The sequence below is a fragment of the Cetorhinus maximus genome, chromosome 23, assembly GCF_964194155.1.
Source record: "Cetorhinus maximus chromosome 23, sCetMax3.hap1.1, whole genome shotgun sequence".
Taxonomy (NCBI): domain Eukaryota; kingdom Metazoa; phylum Chordata; class Chondrichthyes; order Lamniformes; family Cetorhinidae; genus Cetorhinus; species Cetorhinus maximus.
Window position 1 is genome coordinate 39,627,703 of NC_135901.1, and position 12,192 is coordinate 39,639,894.

The window sequence follows — 12,192 nt, forward strand, 5'->3', positions numbered from 1 at the left end:
TCTAGATCCAGGATGGGTCTGGTCACACTGGCTGCCGACCTCTCTTCCATGGTCTTGTCCGTGCCCGCGGGTCCCTGGTGAGGGAACATGCAATATCCACCGGTACGCTTGATACCTCCCACAACCGGTGGGTACCTCAGGGTACAGAGTGTCTCATAGACACTAGAAACAACATTCTGGCTTATTTAGGAAGGCTCCCTTTGCTTTTGCTGGGACTTTGTTGCTGATTTGAATTTCTTTCAGTTTGATTGGACCACATGTTTGGGTGAAGAATGTACCAAAGAAACTCGAATTTTCGGCTTTGAATTTCTATCCTGTACATACAGTGAATATTTTTGTAAACTCCTTTTACAGGGTACAAGAGGGAGATGATTTGCAGATAGGAAACTCAAACCAAACATCACATCAAGATCTGACAGAGTCACTCGATTCAGCAGGAAACATAGAAAATAGGAGCAGGAGCAGGCCATTCGGCCCTTCGAGCCTGCTCCACCATTCATTATGATCATGGCTGATCATCCAACTCAATAACCTGCTCCTGCTTTCTCCCCATATCCTTTGATCCCTTTCGCCCCAAGAGCTATTTGTAATTCCTTCTTGAAAACATTCACGGTTTTGGCCTCAACTACTTCCTGTGGTAGCGAATTCCATAGGCTCACCACTCTCTGGGTGAAGAAACTTCTCCTCATCTCAGTCCTAAATGGTCTACCCCATATCCTCAGACTGTGACCCCTGGTTCTGGACTCCCCCACCATCGGGAACATCCTTCCTGCATCTCCCCTGCCTGGTCCTGTGAGAATTTTATAGATTTCTATGAGATCCCGCCTCATTCTCCTGCACTCAAGCGAATTTAATCCTAACTCCATCTCTCCTCTTATGTCAGTCCTGCCATCCCAGGAATCAGTCTGGTAAACCTTCGCTGCACTCTCTCTATAGCAAGAACATCCTACCTCAGATAAGGAGACTAAAACTGCACACAATATTCCAGGTATGGTCTCACCAAGGCCCCGTATAATTGCAGCAAGACATCCCTGCTCCTGTGCTTGAATGCTTTCGCTATGAAGGCCAACATATCATTTGCCTTCTTTACCGCCTGCTGCACCTGTATGCTTACTTTCAGCAATTGCTGTACGAGGTCACCCAGGTCTCGTTGCGCATTTCCCTCTCTCAATTTATAGCCATTCAGATAATATTATTCCTTCTTGTTTTTGCTACCAAAGTGGATAACCTCACATTTATCCAAATTATACTGCATCTGCCATGCATTTGCCCACTCACTCAGCTTGTCCAAATCACACTGAAGCATCTCTGCATCCTCCTCACCGCTCACCCTCCCACCCAGCTTTGTGTCATCTGCAAATTTGGGGATATTACATTTAATTCCCTCATCTAAATCATTGATATATATTGTGAAAAACTGGGGTCCCAGTACCTATCCCTGCGCTACCCCACTAGTCACTGCCTGCCCGCCATTTGGAAAAAGACCCATTTATTCCTACTCTTTGTTTCCTGTCTGCCAACCAGTTTTCTATACCTCTCAATACACTACCTCCAATTCTATGTGCTCTAATTTTACACGCTGATCTCTTATGTGGGACTTTTTCGAAAGCCTTCTGAAAGTCCAAGTAAACCACATCCACTGGTTCCCCCTCATCAACTCCAGTAGTTTCATCCTCGAAACATTCCAGTAAATTTGTCAAGCATGATTTCCCTTTCATAAATCCACGCTGACTCTGTCCCATTCTGCCACTTTATTTTTCCAAGTGCTCAGCTATTACATCTTTTATAATGGACTCTAGAATTTTCCGCACGACTGACGTCAGGCTGACTGGTCTATAATTCTAGACGTTGGACCTGAATATCATTGATCTTTGACTGTGGAAGGAGAAATATTTGTCTTTTCTGTCTGTGGGAAAAGATTTCAAACGTCAGTGTGACTGGAAAAGCACCGAGACAGACACGCCCGAGTGAGAGTGCTCCAGTGAACTGACTGTGGAAAGAGCTTTAACCTGTTACACTATCTGAAAAAAACATCTCACCATTCACAGCGGGGAGAAACTGTGCAAGTGTTCTGTGTGTGGACAAGGATTCAACTGATCATCCAACATGGAGAGACACGGGGACACTGACACCATGGAGAGATCGTGGAAATGTGGGGACTGTGGGTTAGGATTCAGATCCCCATTTGTGCTGGAAACTCATCAACGCACTCACACTGGGGAGAGGCCGTTCATCTGCTCCGAGTGTGGGAAGGGGTTCACTCTACTAACCCACCTCACTTCACATCAACTTGTTCACTATGACATGAGACCTTTTGAATGTTGCGACAATTAAAAGCAAAAGGAATCTGCTGATACACCAGCGAGTTCACACTGGGAAAAGGCCATTCACCTGCTCTAACTGTGGGAAGGGATTCACTCAGATAAGTACCCTCACTTCACATCAACTTGTGCACTCTGACAAGAGGCTTTTTAAATGTTCTGACTGTGAAAACTGCTTCAAAAGCAGAAAGATTCTGCTGACACACCAGCAAGTTCACACTGGGCAGAAACCATTCAACTGCTCCAAATGTGGGAAGAGATTCACTCAACTAACCCGGTTCACATCACAACAACGTGTTCACTCTGAAAAGAAACCTTTTAAACGTGCCGACTATGTGAAAAGCTATAAAAGCAAAATGGGTTTGCTGACACACCAGTGGGTTCACACTGGAGAAAGGCCTTTCACTTGCTCCATGTGTGGGAAGGGATTCATTCATCCATCTCTCCAGCTGACACACCAGCGAGTTCACCCTGGAGAAAATCCATTCACCTGCTCCGTGTGTGGGAAGGGATTCAGTCATTCATCCACCCTGCAGACAAACCAATGTATTCACAAGTGACTTCCGGGGTTGGATTCTGCTGTTATTGTAGCTGCAAATCACATCCATGACTGAACCATGCTCTTTCCGACAGTTGGGGTTTGCTTCTGCTGATGTTAATAATCCCTGTAACTGGGCTGGAGTTTAATATTCTGGATAAAGGTTAAATCAATCAGCTTTGTGTCAAACATTGTCGACATATTAGTCGAGGCATTGAATGCAAGAGCAGGGACGTTATGATGGAGCAGTATAAAGCATTAGTTAGGCCACATTTGATGTACTCTGTGCAGTGCTGTTTGCCGCACTATAGGAAGGATGTGATTGCACTGGAGAGGGTGCAGAGGAGATTCACTCAGGATGTTGCCTGGGCTGGAATATTTCAGCTATGAAGAGAGACTAGATAGGCTGGGGTTGTTTTCCTCAGAGCAGAGAAGGCTGAGGGGGGACCTGATAGAGGTGCACAATATTATGAGTGGCATAGATAGAGTGGATAGGAAGAATTTTTTCTCTTTAGTGGAGGGGTCAATACTCAGGTGGTATAGATTAAAGGTAAGGGGCAGAAGGTTTAGAGGGGATTTGAGGATTTTCTTTTCACCCAGAGCGTGTGGGCTATCTGGGACCTGCCAGCAAAGCTTACATCCCAAGAATGAATTTTAAAAGAAAGACAACGCTTTCATCCCAGAAATCAACCGAATGAACCTTCCCTGAAATGCTTCTAATACAACTCTATCCATCCTCAAGATTATCCCATAACTATGTTATCATAAGGTGCGAATGGTATGAGCTGGAACTTGGTCTTTGTTGTTTTTCATTCCATTTGCTAACAGAATCTGCCCCTCCCTTCCCCAGATTCAGACAATGATTAACTGAGACTCAGTCTCTAACGGCGGCCTTAAAAGTGGATAAATCCCCAGGCCCAGGTGAAATGTGGAACTCAGTGCCTGAGGGGGTGGTAGCGGCAGGAATCCTCACAACATTTAAAAAATATTTAGATGAACACTTGAAACACCACATCTTACAGGGCTACGGGCCAAGTGGTGGAAAATGAATGAGACGAGATGGGGTTTGATGAGGAGCTCTGCAAGATTTCACCAAAGCTCCTTCGACAGCACCATCCAAACCCATTATCACTACCATCTAGAAGGATAAGGGCAGCAGATAGATGGGAACACCACCAACTGGAAATTCCCCTCCAAGTCGCTCACCATCCTGATATGGAAACATTTCTTCACTGTCGTTGGGTCAAAATCATGGAACTCCCTTCCTTACAGCACTGTGTGTGTCCCTACACCACATGGACTGCAGTGGTTCAAGAAGGCAGCTCACCACCACTTTCCCAAGGGCAACCACGGATGGGCAATAAATGCTGGCCCAGCCAACGAAGCCCATATCCCATGAATGAATAAAAAAAACAGAACATGAGTGATTATTGTGGCCATTAGAATGAAACAGTGTTTTAAATTATCAAGACATTAACACATATTCCATATAAAAATTGCCTCTCAAACATTCAGGAAAGAATTAAATACGTTGAACATATCAAAGTGAGTCAAATTAATTTGAAGAAGGAAATAGAATCTGGATTTAGAAAATATCCACGAAATGGGTGTAGGTGAACAGAGCTGGATAATCTTTAAAGTACTTGCATGAACTTTTGTTTGAACCAGATGTAATTACAACATGTCAATAATTTAGAATTGTGAGAGATGATCGGCAGGTGGGGAGGATGAATATAAGTCGATAGTTATCACATTTTAGTGGAAAAGATTTGACATTTACTCTTGGTGGCAGCTCAAGGGTTTGTGTTGCTGATTCTGATCATTCTAGTAGCTTTAGTATGTTATCTACGGTTTGTCATCAAGAAATTAGGAAAAGAAGCTCGTAGCTTAGAAATAGTGAGGTTAGTCAGAAATTAGTTGTGAGAAGTCAGTAAGGATATTCCCTTCTCAAGGTGGGAAGATCTGTGAGAAATAACTTTCTAATTAACCTTATGAAATCATCAGAAATTTATTGAACATTACAAGAATAGCTCTCTCTCTCTCTCTCGCTCCCTTGTTTAGGAAGTAAGATTCCTGGCTTGATAAACATAGGACAATGTATCCCTATGTTAATCATAGGGATGGTCTCATTAGTTATGGGATGGAATTTGTAGTCGTGATTGAAGACAATGGCTTTGGTCTTCCCAATTTTTAATTGAGGAAATTTCTGCTCATCCAGTATTACGTGTGGGATAAGCACGTTGATACAGTACCAGGGGAGAGAGAGAGAAAACTGTGAATTATATCAGCTGACATGGAGAAGTTGGGTGATCAGTAGTTCAGTGAGAGTGGAGTTAGTACAGCAGAAAGTGGGTTTCTTGGACAAGATGAGCAGCGAGATGGCATGAGGGAGATGGGAGAGAAACTGGAGAAAGATGAGAGTTCAGGGCTCAGACAAGGGGGAATTTTAAAGGCAGTTTGTCCTGTTGGGCTAGTGGAAGGGAGGGAAGCAGAAGAGGCAGCTGATCGGATTGTCTCAATCTTAGTGACAAGGAAGCTCCATGGGCAGAATTTTGCCCTTGGCGTGCGGGCTCGGTGGGGGTGAATGGGGCAGTTGGGAAGCTGACCGCTGCCTGCAATCAGGCCCGGAAGGCAAGTTCATGCTGGGGGCCAATTAAGGCCTGCGCTGCGTGAAACGTGAGCAGCAGTGTTCAGCGCTGCCTGTGCGGGCGGGGGGAGGAGTGCGAGCTGAGATAGTGTGACCTTTGTACATGCATGCGAGAGCGCGCTACATAACCTCCCTGAAAAAATATATATTAAAGATTATATACATGTTATGAAACATGTCCCCTCATGTCACTCTGTCACAGAGTGGTTCTGTTGAAAGGTCATAAGGACTCGAAATGTCAACTGTACTCTTCTACACCGATGCTGCTAGACCTACTGAGTTTCTCCAGGTATTTCTGTTTCTGTTTTTGTAATACACAACGTGATCGGTTTACAGATAACAGGCTAAAGAGACACCAGGATCTTCCTGATTCCCCCAGGTACTGATTACAGGAACGTGCACAGTGCCGATTATCCACAGTCACACTCTCCTTCCAGTCTTGTCTATATTGTTCAGCTTTGAAATTTTTTGTATTTTCACAGAGGGTTTCCATGTGAAGAAAGCTGAGCTGTGACAAGCTTATATTGTTCAGCAGATATACTGCAAGAAGTTACATAACAGGCTGATGATAACACTGCTCTTTGGTCGCGGTGAGCTCCAGTGAAGGATTGGCATCATTAATGTGTCGTTCAATTAGTCTCGTGACAAATCTCGTGCTATAAATGACAAGGAAACTCGCTGAATTTGCTCCGTGTTTTGGTTTCAAAAGAGCCGAAAGCAAGGTAAGAAAGTATATCTCGCTAGAGTGGGTTATAAAATGGCAGGATAACTGTGAAAGAAGCACCCGTGCTGTTGGGAAACAAAATTATAGAAACTTACAGCATAGAAAGAGGTCATTCGGCCTCGATGAGCAGATGTGCTCTTTTAAAGAACAGTTCTTGTTGGTTGATCCATCAGGAGTGATATCTTTGTCAATGCAACCAGTAGGCGCCAAAATTTACCCTTCTCCCACCCATATTTTGCCTGGCACCACCAACCCAACCTGTTCCAAGTGTGTTATTTCCAGCTCTGAGGCGAAACGTCAACTGATTCTGGTGGAGATACTAAATGTTTTCAATCAATAAGTAATTAATACTCATTTTGGCAATTCTACAAGCTCAATAAATTTGCATTCCCTGACCGGGAATCGAACCCGGGCCCCGGCGCTGAAAGCACCGAATCCTGACCACTAGCCCACCAGGGAAACTGGTGAACTCATTTCAGTTTGGTTTATTGACGCTGCTTTTATCCCTGTTTCCATTTTGAATAGAATGAATTCTTCAGTTAATGACAACAACGGTTTCTGTGAGCTGGAACATGAAATTGACAGTGAGGTGAAATATCCCCACAAGCTGCACATGTACAACTTTCAATTTCCAAAACCCACCAACCTCATCACTGCAGCTCCTGTGAAACTGACAAGGGAATACGCGGCAGAAATTCATCACTGAAAGTAACTGAGACACATCCAATTCTAAACACTGTCATGTCGCATCTGTTTCTGCCTCTGTCCCTTTCTCGCCTCCAGCTCCCTCTGTCCGTCCAGCTCCCAGGTCAATTAGCTGCTTGATGCAGACACAGTCAGTTCATGAACCCAAGCCTATCCTGGAAAGCAGGGACAGAGAATGTGGGATGCAAGGATTTTAGAAAGAATGAGTTTGCAGATGACATGGTAAAGATAATCTGGGATCTCATCTTCCTGATTCTCCCAGGTACTGATGACAGAAATGTGCACAGTGCCGATTATCCACAGTCGCAGACTCCAGTCTTGTGCACGTGGTTGAGCTTTGCACCCACTCGCAAGAGCGGATTATAAAATGGCAGAATGACTGTGAAAGAAGTGGTGTTGGGAAATATCAAAGTATAGAAAGTTACAGCAAAGAAAGAGGCCATTCGGCCCTGTGTGCTGCTTTCAACGAACTCCAAAGAAGAGTCACACGGACTTGAAACATTAACTGTATTTCTCTACCAGAAATATTGCCAGACATGCTGAATTTTTCCAGCATTTTCTGTTTTCACTTCAGATTTCCTGCATCCACAGTATTTTGCTTTTATCTCTGGGTTTCTAGCCCAATGACAATGCCAATACGCCATCTCCTGAATGCTCACAAATGAATAAGACAATTCGGGTGTGTTTGGGTGGGTTTTCTCCTATTCAAAATGATAAATCCTTAGACGGCAGGGTTCGAACCCATGTGTTCATTTTTAACAACAAATGTAAATTATTGAACATTTACTCACACTTAAATAAACAAGTTTGGATCATGATCTTGCCCGGCTTCAAACCGCTGCTCTGCCACATGTGAAATGATCATGACCCCCACTGCCCTGCACAAACCCTGCGCTGTAAAGATCCCAATGGAGCAGTCTGGAATGTTAAGCGGTGACGTCATGCAGCAGCACTTTGGGTCTTTGTTTTGAAGAAATGGAATTCGGCTGTTCTCATTAGGAATGCTGGAGACAGACTGATCAACAATGTCATCAACAAATGGCACAGCGCAGTAAGGGAGCCTAAGATGGAAGCAAAATATTGTAGATGCTGGAGATCTGAACTTAAAACATAAAATGCTGGAAAAACTTAGCAGGTCTGGCAACATCTGTGGAGAGGGAAGCTGAGTTAACGTTCCGAGTCCGTATGTCTCTTCTTCAGATTCAGGCCGAATCGAAGCATTAACTCTGCTTCTCTCTTCACAGGTGTTGTCAGACCTGTTGAGTTTTTCCAGCATTTCCTATTTTTACTACAACGTGAAGCCCTTCACCCCATCGTATCTGTGCCAGCTTTTTTTAAAGACCTAACCAATTCGTCTCAAATTCCTTCTCTCTTTACTTAAACCTGAGTTTTCCCCCTTTCAATTATTGTCCATTTCTCGCTTGAAGAAGGAGTTTCTGCAGAATCCATGCACAGTTTGCCTTAGTTAACAAAGTTTCCCTGACCCAATGACATGAAGAGTTGGACTAGGATTCCTCGTACAGTTTTCGATACAATCATTATTTAGTAATGCAACTGATTTCATATCGAATTACAAAAGAACTTTATTTTGATCAAGCAGGTCATCGTTATTTCTGAGCTGCTGACTACAATCGAATGCCATTTGCTCTACAAACTGGAGAGCTGGTTTCAGGTTCCAGTCTCTAGAGGAATGAGTCCGAAGCCAACAGCTCCCAAATTTTCAGTTGCTTCCCACTTTCGGGGACATTAGGAATTTCCTTTGGGTGAGCAAGAGACAACTCCAGTTTAATACGGGGGGTGGGGGTTGAGGCGGGTTGCGGTCCTTTATTTTGACAGGGCGAATGAGGAGAGACAATGTAAATAGAATTTTAAAAAAAAATACTTTATTCATAAAATATCTGGAAGAACATTGCCAATGTGAATAGAAATTGGTGTGGGGGAAAGGGGGGTGTGTGGAATTGGTTTAGTTGCTCTTCTTGAGGCCAACACAGGCACGACGGGCCGAACCACTCACTTTATAGTCATCTTGGATTTGATATGAAAGTGTTTTCCCTAAGGAATTGCTGTTAGTCGCGGACGAGTTTTGAGAGCGATGTTCATTTGCAGCTCTGATGTGAAACTTCAACTCTCACTCCACTGATTCGGGCGGAGCTGTTGTGCGTTTCGGTTTTCAATCAATAAGTAAATGAGGCTTGTTTTAACGGTTTGTACCAGATCAATAAACCTTCATTGCCTGGCTGGGAATCGAGTCCGGGTCACGGCGGTGAAAGGGCACAATCCTTACCTGTAAATCACGAGGAAAGCTGTCTATAACTCTTGCAACGTGCTTTATCTCCGCCCCATTTGCTCTTTTTCAGACACTTTCACCAGAGATAAGTTTCTCTCACAGAATTTTATCATAAATGACATCTTCGGGCAATGACAGCCGCTGTTTTTAAGGGATGAGCTGCAGTGAAGGATTGGCACCAATAAAGTGTCGGTCAACTGGTCTGGTTCCAAACCCTGTGCTGGAATTAATGAAAAATTTTGAAATTGCTCAGTGTCTTGACTTCAAAAGCGGGAATGCAAGAAAGTACATTCTCCCAAGCGTGCAATAAAATGTCGGAAAGACTGGGAAATGGTCCTGGGAAACATAAAATTATAGACAGTTACAGCAAAGAAAGAATACTGTCCTGTCCCTCGTTCCACTAGGAGACTTGCTGTGACAGTGAAGTGACAGCTGGCTCCATAGCTCAGTGGTTAGAGTACTGGTCTTGTAAACCAGGGGTCGTGAGTTCAATTCTCACTGGGGCCTACAATTTAAATTTATGAATTTTGGTAACAAGGTCACCTTAAAAAGATATTGGAAAGTCATGTGAATGGGCAACAAGATGGCAGATGGAATATAATGTCGGCAGCTGCGAATATGTTCATTTGATTGTAAAAATTAGAACAACGGAATGCTTTTGAAAGGTGAGAAATTTATAAGTTCAGAGAGACCTGGTTGTGCTCGTACAAGGAACGTGGAAAGTTAGCATGCAGGGGCAGCAAGAAATTAGGAAGGTCAATGGCATGTTGGCCTTTATTTCAAGGGGATTGGAGAGCAAGAATAAAGAAGTCTTCTAACAGGGTTTTGGTGAGGCTGCATCTAGAATCCCGTGTGCTGTTTTCATCTCCACATTTATAAAAGGAAGTACTGGCAGTGGAGAAGGTGCAGGGAAGGTTCACTAAATTGGTCTCTGGAACGAGGTGGCTGTCCTATGATGAGAGGCTGAATAAATTGGGCTTTTATTCTCTGGAGTTTAGAAGAATGAAAGACAATCTAATTGAAACCTGTAAAATTCTGAGGGGGCTTGATAGGGTGGACACAGAGATTGTATCCACTGGTCGGGGAATATAAAACACTGGGGCACTGTCTCAGGATAAAGGGCCAATAATTTAGGGCTGAGATGAGGAGAAATTACTTCACCCAAAGGGTTGTGAATCTTTGAATTCTCTACGGAGAGGGTTGTGGATGTTCCATCATTAAATACATTTAAGGCTGGGATGGACAGGCTTTTGGTCTCTCGGGGAATTAAGGGATATGGGGAATGGGCAGGATAATGGAGTTGAAGCCCAAGATCAGCCATGATTGAATTGAATGATAGAACAAGCTCGATGGGCCGTTTGATCTACTCCTGCTCCTATTTCTTGTGTTCATGTGTATGATAAAGACAATAATTCATGTTATAATAAAAACAGAAAGTGCTGGAAGTTCTCAGTAGGTCTGACAGCAAATATGAAGGGAGAAACAGGGTTAAGGTTTCGAGTTTAATATGATTGTTTTTCAAACCATAAATTGGGTACTAGTTACGACACTTTGCACAACATCGAGACAAGGAATTGAACCCAGGCGGTGAAAGCCCAGAATCTGAACCATGCGGGTGTTTCTGCAGCATACTTTTTGAACGAAATTAGCTTCCAACTGAAGGTTCAATGGTTTAAGACCACCTAGGGTCAAGTAGATTCCCTCTCTCCCCGCTTCTACTTATATTATCGGCATAGTTCTGCTTTGTGTCCTTTGGCTACAAGGAAATATTGTCCAAACTTTGCCAGTTCTGCTGTTATTCAGTAAGTTCCCACACAAATAGATTTATGAATATTCATTTAAAATAAATCGAGAAAATGGAACACAAATGTACATAACATCCAACCTATTAGAAAGATTGGGCAAAAAGCTATGAATAGAAATTGATTCTCTGATTGCATTTACCAAACCGGAACCCACCATCACACCGACTGAATCCACTGTCTGTTTAAAAGTTGCTCAGTGAACATTTCAATCTTCCTCTGCTGTGAAACGTATGGGCACTGAATCAATAAGCAGTCTCCACTTAAATAAACACAGAAAGGTTCAATCTCCTCCTTCAACTTTTACACCTGTTGTTATTCTCTGTACCATTTACCATGAAGATATATAATGAAATTGAATAAAGTTTGCAATGGTAAAAATGCGCTCACTCCTCAGTAACTGAACCACATTGACACACACAGACATATACACCGAGAGTGACAGCGGGCAAGGGTTTGTCTCTAAGGAGAGGCAAACTCTCAGAAAACAAGGATGCCACTAATTAGCTCAGCTTTGTTCCAATATTGACTGCAGATTCAGTGAATGCTTATGGATAAACAGGAAAGAAGGAACACAGAAGTGAAGCAGGAAAAACAGACGGAAGTGTTTGGAAGGTTCTGACTTCATTTAGCCATGAATTAATCCTGGAGGTTCCAAAAGGAAGGAACACTGAGCAGCGCAATCGGCAGGATGCAAACCTGTGTGCGCAGATCCCAGTGGAGTTCCAATCCATCGCCTTAATCACTCAGCCATGACTTGAGATCTCACACTGGTATAAATGTTGTTCATGTAAAATCATGGAAATGTTACAGAAGAAACTGAGAGCATTCAGCCCCACCTATTCCCACTCACCTTGCAATTCCTACAGCCTCCCTTGTTCTCCCTACCAAGACAAACCACTTCATATGTCAATGCCCCGAGCTTATCCTAAGGGATTTGATGAAACGTCTGAAAGGACGAACCAACAGAAACTTTGGCAGTGATGAGATTCAAATCCATGACTCGATAGAGACTGTAGCCTAAGTCCAGCCTTGGACCAGTTGCACATGCTACTGCTGGCAATATGATAGTAACCATTGCCTTGAGTGGTAACGGTACTGAATTAGATCATAACAAATAGGAACAGGAATAGACCATTTGATCGCTCAAGCCCCTCACAGTACCATA

The 12,192-nt window shown here is 43.4% G+C and overlaps 1 protein-coding gene and 2 non-coding genes across 3 annotated transcripts in view; 2 read left to right on the forward strand and 1 right to left on the reverse strand.

Annotated features, from left to right (window-relative positions):
- Positions 1-12,192, forward strand: part of LOC144697991 (uncharacterized) — a 62,423-nt gene that overhangs the window by 13,823 nt on the left and 36,408 nt on the right. The gene's annotated exons all lie outside the window — the stretch shown is intronic.
- On the reverse strand, positions 6,618-6,689 carry trnae-uuc (transfer RNA glutamic acid (anticodon UUC)). Its single transcript has one exon. It is a non-coding gene; the product is annotated as a tRNA-Glu (tRNA).
- On the forward strand, positions 9,657-9,729 carry trnat-ugu (transfer RNA threonine (anticodon UGU)). The gene has a single exon. It is a non-coding gene; the product is annotated as a tRNA-Thr (tRNA).